Source organism: Natrix helvetica, assembly GCF_964273705.1.
Source record: "Natrix helvetica genome assembly, chromosome: 5".
Classification (NCBI taxonomy): Eukaryota; Metazoa; Chordata; class Lepidosauria; order Squamata; family Natricidae; genus Natrix; species Natrix helvetica.
Window position 1 is genome coordinate 20411454 of NC_138551.1, and position 14282 is coordinate 20425735.

The following is a 14282-nucleotide window of genomic DNA, read 5'->3' on the forward strand; positions in this document are numbered from 1 at the left end:
TGGCATTGCCCTAGGTGCCAGGAGGCGGAAAGGGGGTGCGCGAGGAGCTCTCATGCTTCCGCGCGCTTTCGCTTCAAGGCTGCTGGACGAATTTGACGATCTGAAGGCTACAGCTGCAATGTGGTGAGATGGAAACTCTCCCCAACTCCCTTTTTGATTGTTTAATGAAGGATTGACAGCTTTTTAAAGATCTTCAATCTGTTCTTGGGAAGTGCGATTGGAGGGAGGGGAATTTCCCCCCCCCTTGGAAAAGCGGCTTTGGACTGCTCTCTGCCCTCGGAGGAGGAGGGGGAGAGCTTTAGAATGAAATCACACTCGTAGCAAGCAAGCAGATGAATACCCTGCCGCAATTGTGAAAGAGAAGTGATGATCTGATTCTTTTGAAAACTTTTGGTTTGTTGCCTTCTGATCCCGTGCTTGCAAGGCAAGATGGCACACTTCCGTTGTCTTTATGCACTTTGAAAGTTGACTCCACCCATAGAAATTGCTGGCATTTTGTCTTTGTCTTCATGACACCCAGAAATATCTCTTGATATACTGCATCCTGGACTTGGAATAACGGACTTTATTGTCTGGATTTGAACTATAGAAAAGGTCCCTATTATTGTCTGGGCTACCTGCCTCATGATCTCTCTTGGTTATTCCCTTTCACAGTTGCCATTTCATCTTATGGACACAGACACCTCTGAGTTTCTTTTTATTAAAATGGCACCGAAGAGACCGCCACCTGGGAAACCAGGCTTTGCTGGTTCTGCTCCAACATCCTCAATGTCCAGCCCCAGTGGACAACAGACATTAACATCTTTACTACAACCAAAGCCCCTGAGGAGGACCTAACTCACCAGTTGCTTCAAAAGCTCTTAAAGGGGCAGGAGGACTTGAAAAATCAACTGAAAGAAATGAATGAACAGCTCAGAGAGAACCAAAACCGAACGGCCCAAAATTCACAGAGACTGGAACCTTTGGAGGAGGGGACGGCTGAGATGAGGGGGGAGGTGAGGGGGGTCCAGAGAGGAAATCAAGAACTTGAGAACCACCAGATAAAAATGGAATTTGAAAGGATGTCTTTTTTCCTTAGATTTCAAAATGTAATTGAGGCTGATGATGAAGATTTGAGGGAGATTATGACAAACTTACTGGCTGAATATATTAAAAAAGACAGACAACAGCTGGGATGGGATATTGACCTGGTCTATAGAGTTAATTCAGCTTATGCTAGAACACACAATGTTCCAAGAGAAGTTCACATTAAATTTCTTAGAAAGACTACAAGAGATGAGATTCTGAGTGCACAAAGGGGGCAAATGTTAAAATATAAGGATAGAGAGATAGTCATCCTGAAACAAATCCCAAAGAAAGTTAGAGATAAAAGAAAAAAATATTCGCTTTTAGCGAAGAAACTATTTGAAAAAGGGGTTTGGTTCCGGTGGCTGCTGCCAGAAGGCATGCTGGTATTCTGGGAGCGCAGTAGAGTTAGAATTAACACAACTACGGAAGTGGAGGCCTTCATGGAAAAAAACAAAGCTATCCTAGATAAAGCTGATGATACTACACGAGACACACAAGACACGGGAGGTGCCGGAGCTTTGCAGGTGGGGGGGGGGGGGGGAAGAGGCAACATTGAGAAAACTTAGATCAAAAAAGTGAGTTAGAAAAATAATGCAATTGCTAATACAGGGATTTTTTTCTGTTTGATATAAAATAGATTGAAATTACTGGAAGATATAAGGAAAAAATATGCTGTCAATATTGCTAAGTAGTAATTATCTAATGTATTAAAAAGTGAAAGTTATGAGAACCGGGGGGAGTGCCATTTCCTGCATAATGTAGCTGTCAAAATTTGTTACATTTACCCATTACCCCTCTTCCTAAAAATTTTGTAAAACCAATAAAAATTTTTGTTCAACAACAACAAAAAAAAGAATCAGCACTTTTTCTAACAAATTACATGAAACAAGCTTTGTGAACTGCAGCTCAGATGCTACCACCTTTAGGGTTTTTTTTGCCATCATAGACTAACAGTTCTTCTCCTGTAAGTTCAATGAAATGTGATTGAAACATGTACTGCATGTCTATGAATAGGATCAAATGATAAAGAACATAAATTAATTTGGACACACAATCAGGCTTAGTTAAAAACAGCAGTGGGAATGAGTGCATGAACAACTAATGGCAAACTGCCAAATCCCACTCTTGTGCAGAGTTAAACACACTCACAGAGGCACACACGCACTGTAAAAGTTAGGTCAAGAACAGGAAAGTTCATCCTGTCTCATGCCTCCTAGAGACAGTAGAAAGAAACACCCAACGTTGAGACTTTCACATCCCCCAGACTCTGGCATTTTAGATAACACAGAACTCAGCTGAAAGCTGCCTATTGTTTTCAGTGCCTATATCAGATCGAAATCTGGCCTCCTCAAACCACTGTTACTTTCTCAGCACAGCATTTTCTTCACCTCCAGTTTATCACAGGAAAATATCTGTAGTCTTTGGGAAAATGTGAGATCCAGCTTTGATCTGGCTTTCTCAAAAGGGCACTTGGAAATTGGCCAAAGAAGTCTTGTTGGCTGATAGAATATCCTTGACTCAATTTCCCCATGGTCAAAACTGAAATAGTCCCCCCCCACACACACACACTTCCTGCTGACCATCCAATTAAAACTCCATAAATAAGATCACTTAGACAGGTTTCACAGCATTTGAACAGAAAGATTTATTTTAACCAGCCGGTCTCAAACTATGGCTTTCAAGCCAAAAGGTCTCCTTTAAGCCAGTTGTCCAGCTTTCTTAGTAAACTCTACAATGCCTACCCTTCTAAGGGTTATCAGTTATGTCATGCATTATAAATTATCCAATCAGAGCAGTGGGAAACAACATTTCTATTTAATGCCATGAGAAACAGTGGAAGTCAGCGATTGATACCAACACAATGATGGGAAAAAGTGTCCAGAGGTGCTACTCACATAATCTCATTTTACAACATCTTGAAAATTCAATAGAAAAGCACTCAGCTAACAATACCCAAATGACACGCTTCTGATGATTGTTCCAAAGTGTTCCTTAAGACCCTGAACAATAAGAATGCCCTCTAAATATATCTCAGAACAAACAATTTGTTTCTATATTTCGTGTTTTTTAAAAAAATAAAAATAAATAAATGTGCATTGTTAGTCAACTATTGATATAACCCTTCAAGAATCATGCAATCTGACTGCTGGCACTTTTCAGGGAAATGAGGAAAAGGTTAGTAGGAAAGTATGGCTTAAAATCATTATAGGAATCAGATATCTGCTTGCTTCCAAGAAAAGTCCATGATATACTTTTCGCTTCCATAAAAACTGTAAAAAATATTTTGCTTGCATCGTATTTTTCAGCATTTACAGTTTTCAATGAACTTTGGAGTAAAACTCCAAAAGCCATTCTCTCAGCTACACTTTGGTGCTCTTTAAAATCAAGAAGATCATAAAATTTATTTTAAAAAGCATTTTTAAAAAAGACCGGTCCCAGAAATCAAACATACAAATAAGTATAAATGAGTTGATCAAACTGTCTCTAAATAAATCACTTGTAGTGACTTTCAGTTTATCTGATTCATTTGTCATTTGCCAATTCTTCATTTTACAGTAATCTAATCTAATTTAATCTAATAATCTAATCTAATCTAATCACCTGAGGGTAGGACAAGAAGCAATGGGTGGAAACTAATCAAGGAGAGAAGCAATTTAGGACTAAGGAGAATTTTCCTGACAGTTAGAACAATTAATCGGTGGGACAACTTGCCTCCAGAAGTTGTGAATGCTCCAACACTGGAGGTTTTTAAGAAGATGTTGGATAATCATTCATCTGAAGTGGTGTACGGTTTCCTGCCAAAGCAGGGGGCTGAACTAGTAGACCTCTAAGGTCCCTTCCAACTCTCTTATTCTATATTCTAAACTAATCAAGGAGAGAAGCAACCTAGATCTAAGGAGAAATTACCTGACAGGGAGAACAATTAATCAGTGGAATGACATCTCCAGAAGTTGTGGGTAATCCAAAACTACAGGTTTTTAAGAAGAGATTGGACAACCAGTTGTCTGAAATTGTATAGGGTCTCCTGCTTGAGCAGGGAATTGGACTAGAAGTCCTCCAAGGTCCCTTCTAACTCTATTATTTGGTCCTGTTCTGTTAATCTACTTTGTATGCACCTTTATCCATTTCACAATATATATATTACTCAGTTGACAGCTGTCTAGAGAGGAAAAGTAGGGAAGGTAGCAGAACACTACAGAAGGGCGCTCAGACTAGAGATCACACAATGCTAGGTAGAGCGGTGTTCTATATTATCATCAGAATTTATTGGCAAGGTCCAGAATGGATTATCACATCTAGCTGGGTGGAGAGAAATATGGAAATGATTAATCTTTAATGCACCCTTGTGTAAAATCAACAAAAGAAAAATTTAAAACTCCCAATTCTATCTTTTTTTTTCAAAAACAATGTCAACCAAGACAACTTTTTGTCTCTTTTCTTGTCTTCCTAGACAAGTGTTCCTTCTTCTCCCAGTAATTATAACCATGATTATGGAATTGTGAATTCTGCAGTTGTATAGACACATGTATAAGTCTCATTTTCTGCCTTTGTACACCACTCTTTAGCATAAGATGGCACATTTTATCAAAAGAGGCCCTGTCACCTCAATCTAACATACCTTCTTCCTCCCCCCCCCCAACCTCATAAGTCTTGTTTTATCAAAATGTGGTCTTTGGAAGACATTCCCAAATAAATGAGTCAATCCTTGAGGATTTATTTGGGAAAACTTACACACCATCAAACATGTAACAATCATGAACTGCCTAGTTTATGAGAATTCAGCTGTGTATTTTGTAGGCAGTTAAAAAAAAGTTGGTGCATTAGTTAGGGAAGCCATAATTGCTATAATTGGAACCCTTCTTACAGAATTTCTGTTTCTGTTAGGTACTTAGAGAAATTTTTCAACAACAACATAATGAAGAAGATACACTGCAGAAGGGGTGTCAAATTCATGGCCCGCGGGCTACATGTGTCATGTGCTGACCACGCCCATGCCTGATTTAACGAAGGGGGGAAAAGTTGTGATACGCCACATGGCGATGCCATGACAACACAAGGTTGATATCCCTGCACTGCATATGATGGAAGTATATGATGGAAACCCCACCCCTTTTCTTATATGCATTACACACACAACACATGTTTAAAAAGAGCAAGAATTTGTGAGTCCTGGCCATCTTGATTTTTTTGACTCTTTCCTACAGATGTCCCTCTACTTGGCCCATTTTATATGTGCTTTATATATATATATTATATGTGCTTTATATATATTATATGTGCTTTATATATATTATATGTGCTTTATATTCAGCTTCAATTATTTTCAGCTCCTTCCCCAAATGTAAAGAAAAGTCCCGCAGAGATTAAACTATACATTAATTTTTCTTCATGGTCCAAGTTTTAAAAACGAACAAAACCTTAACGTTGTAATTATCTAACGTTGTAAGCATAAAAGGCTGAAAAATAATTAACAAAAACAAAGACTGTACGGTGTTACAGAATCAACTATAGTGAGTAAAATAAATGTGCCATGAGTGAAACGAAATATCCCTTTTCACCACAGCCCTTTAATTCCTCTGTTTATTATGATAGTCATTAATATGCACTTCTTAAAGCAAATCCAGAAAGGGTCTTGAGTGATCTGACTGTCAGCTGCCATCACTCAAATATGGCTTAGGCCTGGAGCTTGCAACCCTAGCTCAGTTTTGTCTAAAATACTAGTTGCAATGATTATTTTTGTTTAGCTGTTCTTAAAGCATTAATTTTACAGATTTGCCAAAGGTCTATTTACAGTTGATATAAACATAATGTACAGAAGACATCATACAAGGCAGTGTCCAACTTCTGAAAACACTTAAAGATGATCAAACACATAAAATGAACTAATAATAGAATAGAATTCTTTATTGGCCAAGTGTGTCTTTTTGGTGCATATGCTCTCAGTGTATATAAAAAGACAAGATACATTCATCAAGAATCATAAGGTACAACATTTAATGATAGTCATAGGGTACAAATTGCATTGCATTGGCATCTTCAGTCTCAAAGGACTATGGTATCTTGCTCTGGAAAGAGGTGAAAGCTGGAGTGTCCTCTCCAGCAAGAGGCCTAGGTAGATTAATATGGAGAGTAGACTGTTATCCAAGCAGAAAATTCCCCCTTCTCCACATCGCTGAAATAGTCCAATGGAATGGCAGAGCTGATACAATTGGTTCCAGCTGCGTCGTAGGAGTTACCAGAACGTGGTTGTACACAGTCACAAACTGCTTCCGGGACTCCGGCTCCAAATTTTGCCTCGAGGTTGACTCCTGAAGCCTTTTCCAGTATGGATATAGCCACAAGACACTGGAGGTTTGTAATCAGAGTTTCCCTTCTCCTAGAAAATGGTTCTGCCACTTTATCTGCTGTTGGGGCGTAGAGCTCTCTTCCACCTTCAAAACCGTTGACTGTCTTCTCCTGTAACCCTGAAAAGGGGCCCTTACGAGGTGCTACCAGCCGGGCCAGCTGGACCAAGGTTTTTAAAGGAGGTGTTAGTCCTCCATCGCTCACCTTTTGTCCTGGCTTGTGACAGGCAGAGCCTGGCTTCTCAAATGTTGGTCCCAGGATGATGGGTTTAGGGTACAAATAAGCAATCAGGAAACAATTCATATCGATATAAATTGTAAGGATACAAGCAACAAGTTACAGTCATGAACTCATAAGTGGGAAGAGATGATAATCTGAGAAGACTTTTTAAAAAAATCAGTTTTCATGTGATCAAATTAGACATCAGGATATGGCCCTTGTCAGCAATCAGTAATGAAATTAATCATTTAAAAAAAAAAGCCAGAAAATCCTATGCAGGAACACCAAAGTATTAAACATTTCACTTAGGGATTATTCCATTCTTCACTACTTGTCTTTTTCAAAGACCTTCAAAGCACCTTATTTTTGGCATCTGGTGTAAATTGTTACATCTAGTTCTGCCAGATAAATATATTTACTTTTTTTTCATTAAAAAAACTACAGTTTTCCCTGCCCTTTGGCTCATGTAGTAAAAAAAGTACAGACAAAAACACCATTCCTGCTTATGCAGTAATTTGAATTAAATGACAGACACCAACTTGAAGGAAGTCCACTGAGACCAATACAAATGATTCAAAATAATTTATGCCTACCTTCTTTTACAGCTTTGAATATGCTCCATAGCCCCTTGAAAAAAAAGGTCTTTCCAGTTATATCCAGTTATATTTTCACTTATTTTAGAAGACTGATCCATGGAACAACAGTGCTGGAAGATGTCCTCATCACCTCAAGGACAATCATGACTATTTCCTTCATTTTAATTCTGAATGAATTAACGTTGTATTCTGGAGAAGGTATCTGGATAAGGAGACCCTTTGAGAGCAAAAGAAAAATGCTACAAAATTATGGGTATCGGGAAGCAATAGCAATTGGGGATTAGTACCTATTGTCTATTCGCAAGCTACCTGGAAGGATTTGGGACTAGGGGGGTGGGGAGAAATTGTTGCATAGACTTCAGTGAATATTACCAAAAAATTCGACTTCCAACAGAGAAGCGCTTTGCCAAATCCTAGAAATTCATTATTTTGACCATATTACTAATGAAGTGCTCCAAAAGAGTTTCTCCTGCAAATTACATGACATTGTTGCATGCAGAAGACTCCAGCTTGCAGGTAATGTACTCCGCACGGAGAACAATTGAATTTGCAATTGCTGCCTGATATGCTACATACTAATGTTGATACTAAAATATTTAGCATTTAGCATAGCATAGCATTTTATAACGGGATGCGGTGGCTCAGTGGCTAAGACGCTGAGCTTGTCGATCAGAAAGATCGGCAGTTTGGTGGTTCGAATCCCTAGCACCACGTAATGGAGTGAGCTCCCGTTACTTGTCTCAGATTTTGCCAACCTAGCAGTTCGAAAACATGTAAAAATGCGAGTAAAAAAATAGGGACCACCTTTGATGGGAAGGTAACAGGGGTCCGTGCGCCTTCAGCCTTTAGTCATGTTGGCCACATGATCACGGAGATGTCTTTGGACAACACTGACTCTTTGGCTTTGAAATGGAGATGAGCACCACCCCCTAGAGTCGGGAACGACTAGCACATATGTGAGAGGGGAACTTTTACCTTTACCTTTAGCATTTTATAATGGAATGGGAACAGCCTTTGGTCTGTTATGTTGCAATTGTTTTTGAAATGCCTGCTTTAAGGATGCCTTGTGTTTCAAATTCCAGGTTTATATTCAACATATTTGCATAATACTAGGTTACTAAATAAATGCCAGCATATTTCCAGAATAGGGAGTGTGTGAGATTTTAGTTTTTATGGTTAATTTCACAGTCATCCAGATGTCCAGACAGGATTTGGCATTTTTGTCCACTTACCAAATCTTTTATTATTATTATAGATTATTTCTTTTATTTTTTTAAATTTTATTGTTACTAAATAATCCACTTAGAGATCTTAAACTAGTGGAGAATGGCACAAGATAATGAAGTAATTTAAGTTTTATGGCAAATTGTTCATTCAGGAGACTGTACAGAAAGGGGGAAAAACAATATGCCTGATAAGGAGCCTTAACTCTCTAGTGGCTATCCTTAGTCCTCCCCCATAATTTAGTTTTGGGGATAATAACATACATTTGAAGATATTACCTATAGTTGGTTTGGAAACTGATACGAAACTTAGCTAGCATCAGTCATCTTGAATGCTTTGGGCCAAAAAGGCTAGTAATAACCAGTAGTAAATTGTTACTGATTTAATGATTTCCCCCCCAAATTTGGCCACAGGATAAGACACCAAGTGGAGACTTTTCAAACAAGGCATAGCTAAATTGTGGAACTACTGCAGAGTTAAACTTGTGGCTTTGTGAAAACATCTACTTGCCATTGTGAAAACAGAATACTGGGCCAGACGAGCACTTGGTGCGAACCAACTAACCTCTTCTTATCCTTTGCTTTTATATAGTGACATTTATAATTCCCTCTTTATTGGCAACATCTTTTGAAATATAAACAAGTGCCAGAGCTTTTGAAAGATCAGAGACATACACTGTGAAACAGATTGCCAAGATAGTTTGATTTTACACTTTCTTGGAAAGCTCTTTCTGCTCTACGTAACAGAGCTATCTCAGGCCCTAATAATGTTTTTTTCCCTTTCAGCTTTCGCAATGGCTGCTACTAGAGCTTTGCTTAAGGTTTATTTTCCTATAATTAAGAAAAACCTAGCTGTGGATGCTCCAATATTCAAACATGAATATAACTACACTGCCTTCGGTTTGACCTGAGCATAGTACACAAAATTATCTGCTACAATGTCCTACCTGTCAATTCCTAAGAGGTCTGTAAGGGGTGTGCATAAGTGCACCAATATGCCTACCGTCCCTGTCCTAATGTTTCTTTTTATTGTATCTATTTCATGTATCCAAAATCATGTTTATACTTATATCTGTTATCTTATACGTGCTTGACAAAATAAATGAAATGAAGATAGCTAGATTGGAGGTTATTCTGTGAGAATATTTATTAGGTAGGACAATTCCACTCAGAAGGCCTTCAGCCTTTCAATGGATTTCCCAAGCAGGAAATCCCACATATATCTATTCCTGGAATTCTCTTCCCCAGGAAGAAAATGTTGCTGAGGTGAACAATGCACTAGAGGGATTGTTACAATTGAATCAGAATGGGCAAAGTCATTTAGAATAATTCCTTCTCATCCAAGAGAATATTTAGGATGACCATAGACCTTGTAACAAGTCAGAGCTACTATGCTGAGAACTTTTTCTTCAGTCCTTAAAAACAAAACAAAACCTTTCTTTCAAGAGTGGTCCTCGCAGCCTAAACCTCTGTAGCGCAATCAACTCTTTATTTAGGCCAAGTAAAAGTTGTGCTTTTGTTTCATTGTGAAGTCAAATCATAGGAAACCGCTCGCATTTCTGGAGCCAGATTGTCTCAGCAGCAGGGTGCCTTAAACAAAAGCACACAGGAACCTTAAGGGTGTTTAAATTGTTTGTTCTTATAAACATGTCTTTTACCGCATTGGAAAGTTTTTGGTTCGAGGGGCCCAGATTCGCTCTTGCTCATGTTTCCACAAGTATAAATCAGTAATGTAATGGAGGTGATTCATTGTCACCTCTCACTATGGGTAGTGGAAATTGGTCATTCAAGGATGTCCACCTGCATTCTAAGTTGTGGTAAAGAAACGGAGCCCCTTATCAGATAGCTAGTGACAGCATTTGGGGGATATGAGATCATTTATGGGCTAATTCTTACAACACAATGCACCAGAAAGGGCTTAACAATAATTGGTTCTTCATATTGTTTGCTTGCAGACGCTTCTTATCGGGGAGATTCATTAACTGGACGAATGGCTAAAACTCCACAGCTTTAGTTAGCCCATGACCACGTTATACAAACAAACAAAGTCCAGGCAGAGACTTCAGTATCTTGAGAGAACATTTTTTTTTGTTTTATTCTTGTTTTTCTTGTTACAAGAGTATACAGCTATGCAAACCAGAAAGGATAGAATGTGTGAATTTAGGAAGGAAAGAACATTTTGGCTGAAAATACACTGGAAGGAAAAGATATTGTGAAATGATTAGTGCAAATATATTTAGTTAGACGTAGAATAGAATAATAACAGAGTTGGAAGGGACCTTGGAGGTCTTCTAGACCAACCCCCTGCTTGGGCAGGAAGCCCTACACAACATATGTCTTTGCAGCCCAGTGAATACTTGAATTCACATTTTAGTTGAGTATTACTGCTGGTTTTAAAATATATGGTCATTATTAAAAGTAAAGAACATTGCAAGAATAAAATTGACCTAAAAGAAAACCTTTTTTAAAAAACAATTATAGCTGGATCATTTATGTCTTGAAAGGTAAAATTTTATGCAATCACACTCAAAAAAAAAATCCCACTCAGCTAGATGCAAGGGATATTCTGAAATAATTTTGCAAAGCAGCAATTTTGATGAAACAACGTAGATTTTAATCTGGATAATGCTTTAATAGATCCCATTTGAAACTCAGTGTATCATGCTCATTTCCTTATTTCACCCCTTTTCATCTGGTTTTTAGTTTGCATTGTGGTTATGATTCGTATATGTATTCACTGTCTGTTGCTATTGCAAGTTATTAGTGGTGTTGATAGTCTAATGAAGTTCAAGAAAAACATAGAAAAAGTGTTAATGGATCAGAGGAATGATCCATTAAATGATAGAACGATCTATCTAAAATCAGGCCACTTTAAGTTAAGTGCAAGTAGAAAAATAGGGACCACTGGTGGGAAGGTAACAGCGTTCTGTGCACCTTTGGCATTTAGTCATGCCAGCCACATGGCCACGGAGACATTTTCGGACAGCGCTGGCTTTTCGGCTTTGAAACGGAGATGAGCACCGCTCCCTAGAATCGGGAATGCACATACCTGCAACTCATACATTGTTAAGAACTTGCCCTCTTTCCCAAACTGATGGTGGGATATGTAGGACTTCTCAAACTGCATAGCTTCCCATTCATGACTTTTGGGATTTTAGTTTATTTGTAGCCCTTAATGGAGGGAGAGAGTGCTAGATGATGACTTTTTCTTGGTGACATACCAGGAAATGAGTGGGAGGGCTGCATACACATTTGAAGAGGTCTGACATTTTGATGACTGTTTCGATTCACATGATGTCCATCTGTCCCCTGGGAATGGAATTGTGGTTCTGCAGCATCCCTAAGCTCTCCCTCATTAATCTGCCCTGGACATAAAGTCAAAGGTCTGAAACAAAGTTCCCTATTTTGCAATTTTTTATGACTGTTGACACAGTGAGCCACTGTTATTTGTATAATTAATCACTTTCTCCATCTTTAGCATTGGAAAATAATTACTAAAAATAAACAGAAATAAAGATACTGGTGCAATGGGAAAATCAGAATCCCTACTGTCCGGATTGTTTATCAGTTTTATCAGTTCGAGATTGTTTTCCTTGCTTCAGTTTGATTTAAGGCAAGTCTACTCCCCATCTGCTTTGCCTTTTTTTCCCCCTCAAGAGGCTTCAGAACAATCCTCCCAGGGAATTTGAGTTGCATTCTCAGTTTTTGTTTCCTAATGCACTCTTGTGGTGATTTGCAAGAACTACACATGGCTTTACCTTAATGGTGAAAGTGAACCTTCATACTTCAAAGAGAATAAAAGGTACCTTTAAACTGAGAATGCCCAGGCCATTCAGAAGAAAAGTGAAATAGAACTTCTAGGGAAAATGCTGAAAAGTTAGACAACGCAAAAGCCAGACTCTTAAGGCCTTAGAAATCAAATCTGAACATTACAGAGGTACCATAAACCATGATGCTGATTGAAATCTTGTGAGAGACCTACAGCTGGAGATGTAGCTGTAGGTCTCACACTATAAAAAAGATGTTGAGACTCTAGAAAAAATGCAGAGAAGAGCAACCAGGATGATTAGAGAACTGGAGACTAAAACATATGAAGAACAGTTACAGGAACTGGGCATGACTAGTCTAGTGAAGAGAAGGACCAGGGATGACATGATAGCAGTGTTCCAATATTTGAAGGGCTGTCACAGAGAGGAGGGGGTCAAGCTATTTTCTAAGGCACCTGAAGGCCAGACAAGGAATAATGGATGGAAACTGATCAAGGAGAGATTCAACCTAGAAATAAGGAGAAATTTTCTAACAGTTAGAACAATCAACCAGTGGAACAACCTGCTTTCAGAAGTTGTGGTAGCTTCATCACTGGAAGCTTTCAAGAAGAGATTGGACAGCCATTTGTCAGAAATGGTGTAGGGTCTCCTGCTTGGGGGTGGGGTTGACTAGATGATCTACAAAGTCCTTTCCAACTCTGTTAATCTGTTAAAAATGTAGAACATATAGTAATAAGGGATCTTGGAGGTCTTCCATTCAATCTTGTGAGACCTACAGCTAGAGATGTAGAACACAGAATAATGAAAGAGATCTTGGAGGTCTCACGGTCAGGAAATTTCTCATGAATTGGGTCTCTCTTTAATGATCTTCCACCTGTTGTTTCTTGTACTGGCCTCAGGTGCTTTAAATAATAAGTTGACTCCTTCTTCTCTGTGATGGCCCTCAAGTACTGGAAGACTGCTATCATATCACCCCTGCTCCTTCTTTTCGTTGGACTAGACATACTTAATTCTCTCAATCGTTCATCATATGGTTTAGCCTTCAGACCCCTTATCATCTTTGTTGTTCCTCTATACACTCTATCTAGGGTCTCAATATCTTTTTTTTTTGCATTGTGGTGACAATCAGTTGCCTATTGTACAAATGAAGCACAATGCATTTCACATTTAAAAATAATATTTAAAATGCATACTGAAGACAGGTTTGTCTTCTGCGTGATGGACCCAGTAAGGTCTTTAGGGATGAATATCAATTGCATCTCTGCTTGACTCCCTAGTTTTGGAATATGGAATTTGGAATTTCGCCCATCATAATAAGAAAACCCTTGAGTATTTTAAAATTAAAAAGTATAGGGTGGCTGCTTCTACCATAAACCTGCAGCCAAAGGAATGTGTAAGTAGGAAGGACCAACTGCAGCAGTGGCTGCTGCCCCAATGCTGATGTGATGTGTATGGGAAAGCAGATTGGGTATGTTTTATTAATTCAACATGCCACTGTGGTCAGTCCCATGCCCAATCATCAGATTCTAGCTCCAGGTTTGTAGCTGATGCTACTGAATGCCAAGTCAGTTCATAATAAGATCTCTATTAGTCCTCTTGGGTAAACCAGGCTAGATGACTTGATGAGCTGGTTCTATTTTATTGTGTGGCTGCATTAACAGAGCTTGAAAGTCTACGCATACAAAATTCCCTCCACCTTTTTTAATAGTCCAAATAAGGTGGACCAAATAAGGTGGGTCCTTCCTAAGTTTCTTCCTTTGATCAGCTACTGGACACTCCTGCCTCTTTTGTTTGATTGTTTAGGCAGCACCATTTTTCTTCATCCCCCAAGGTCATCACACATTCCATGATAGTATCCCTGTTCTGGGACCTGGATACCGTAAGTGGAAGGACTTAGCATGCATTAGTAAAGTGTGGTTGGGCTTTGAGAGGGTGTTGCCCGCTTGAAGATGTGTTCACCAGGTTCTGAATGTGTCACCCTTGACAAGGGTCCACAAGCACAGAAATATAATAAACATTCAGCCCTAAAGACCTTACCCAATTTTGCCCCTGACAACAACCCT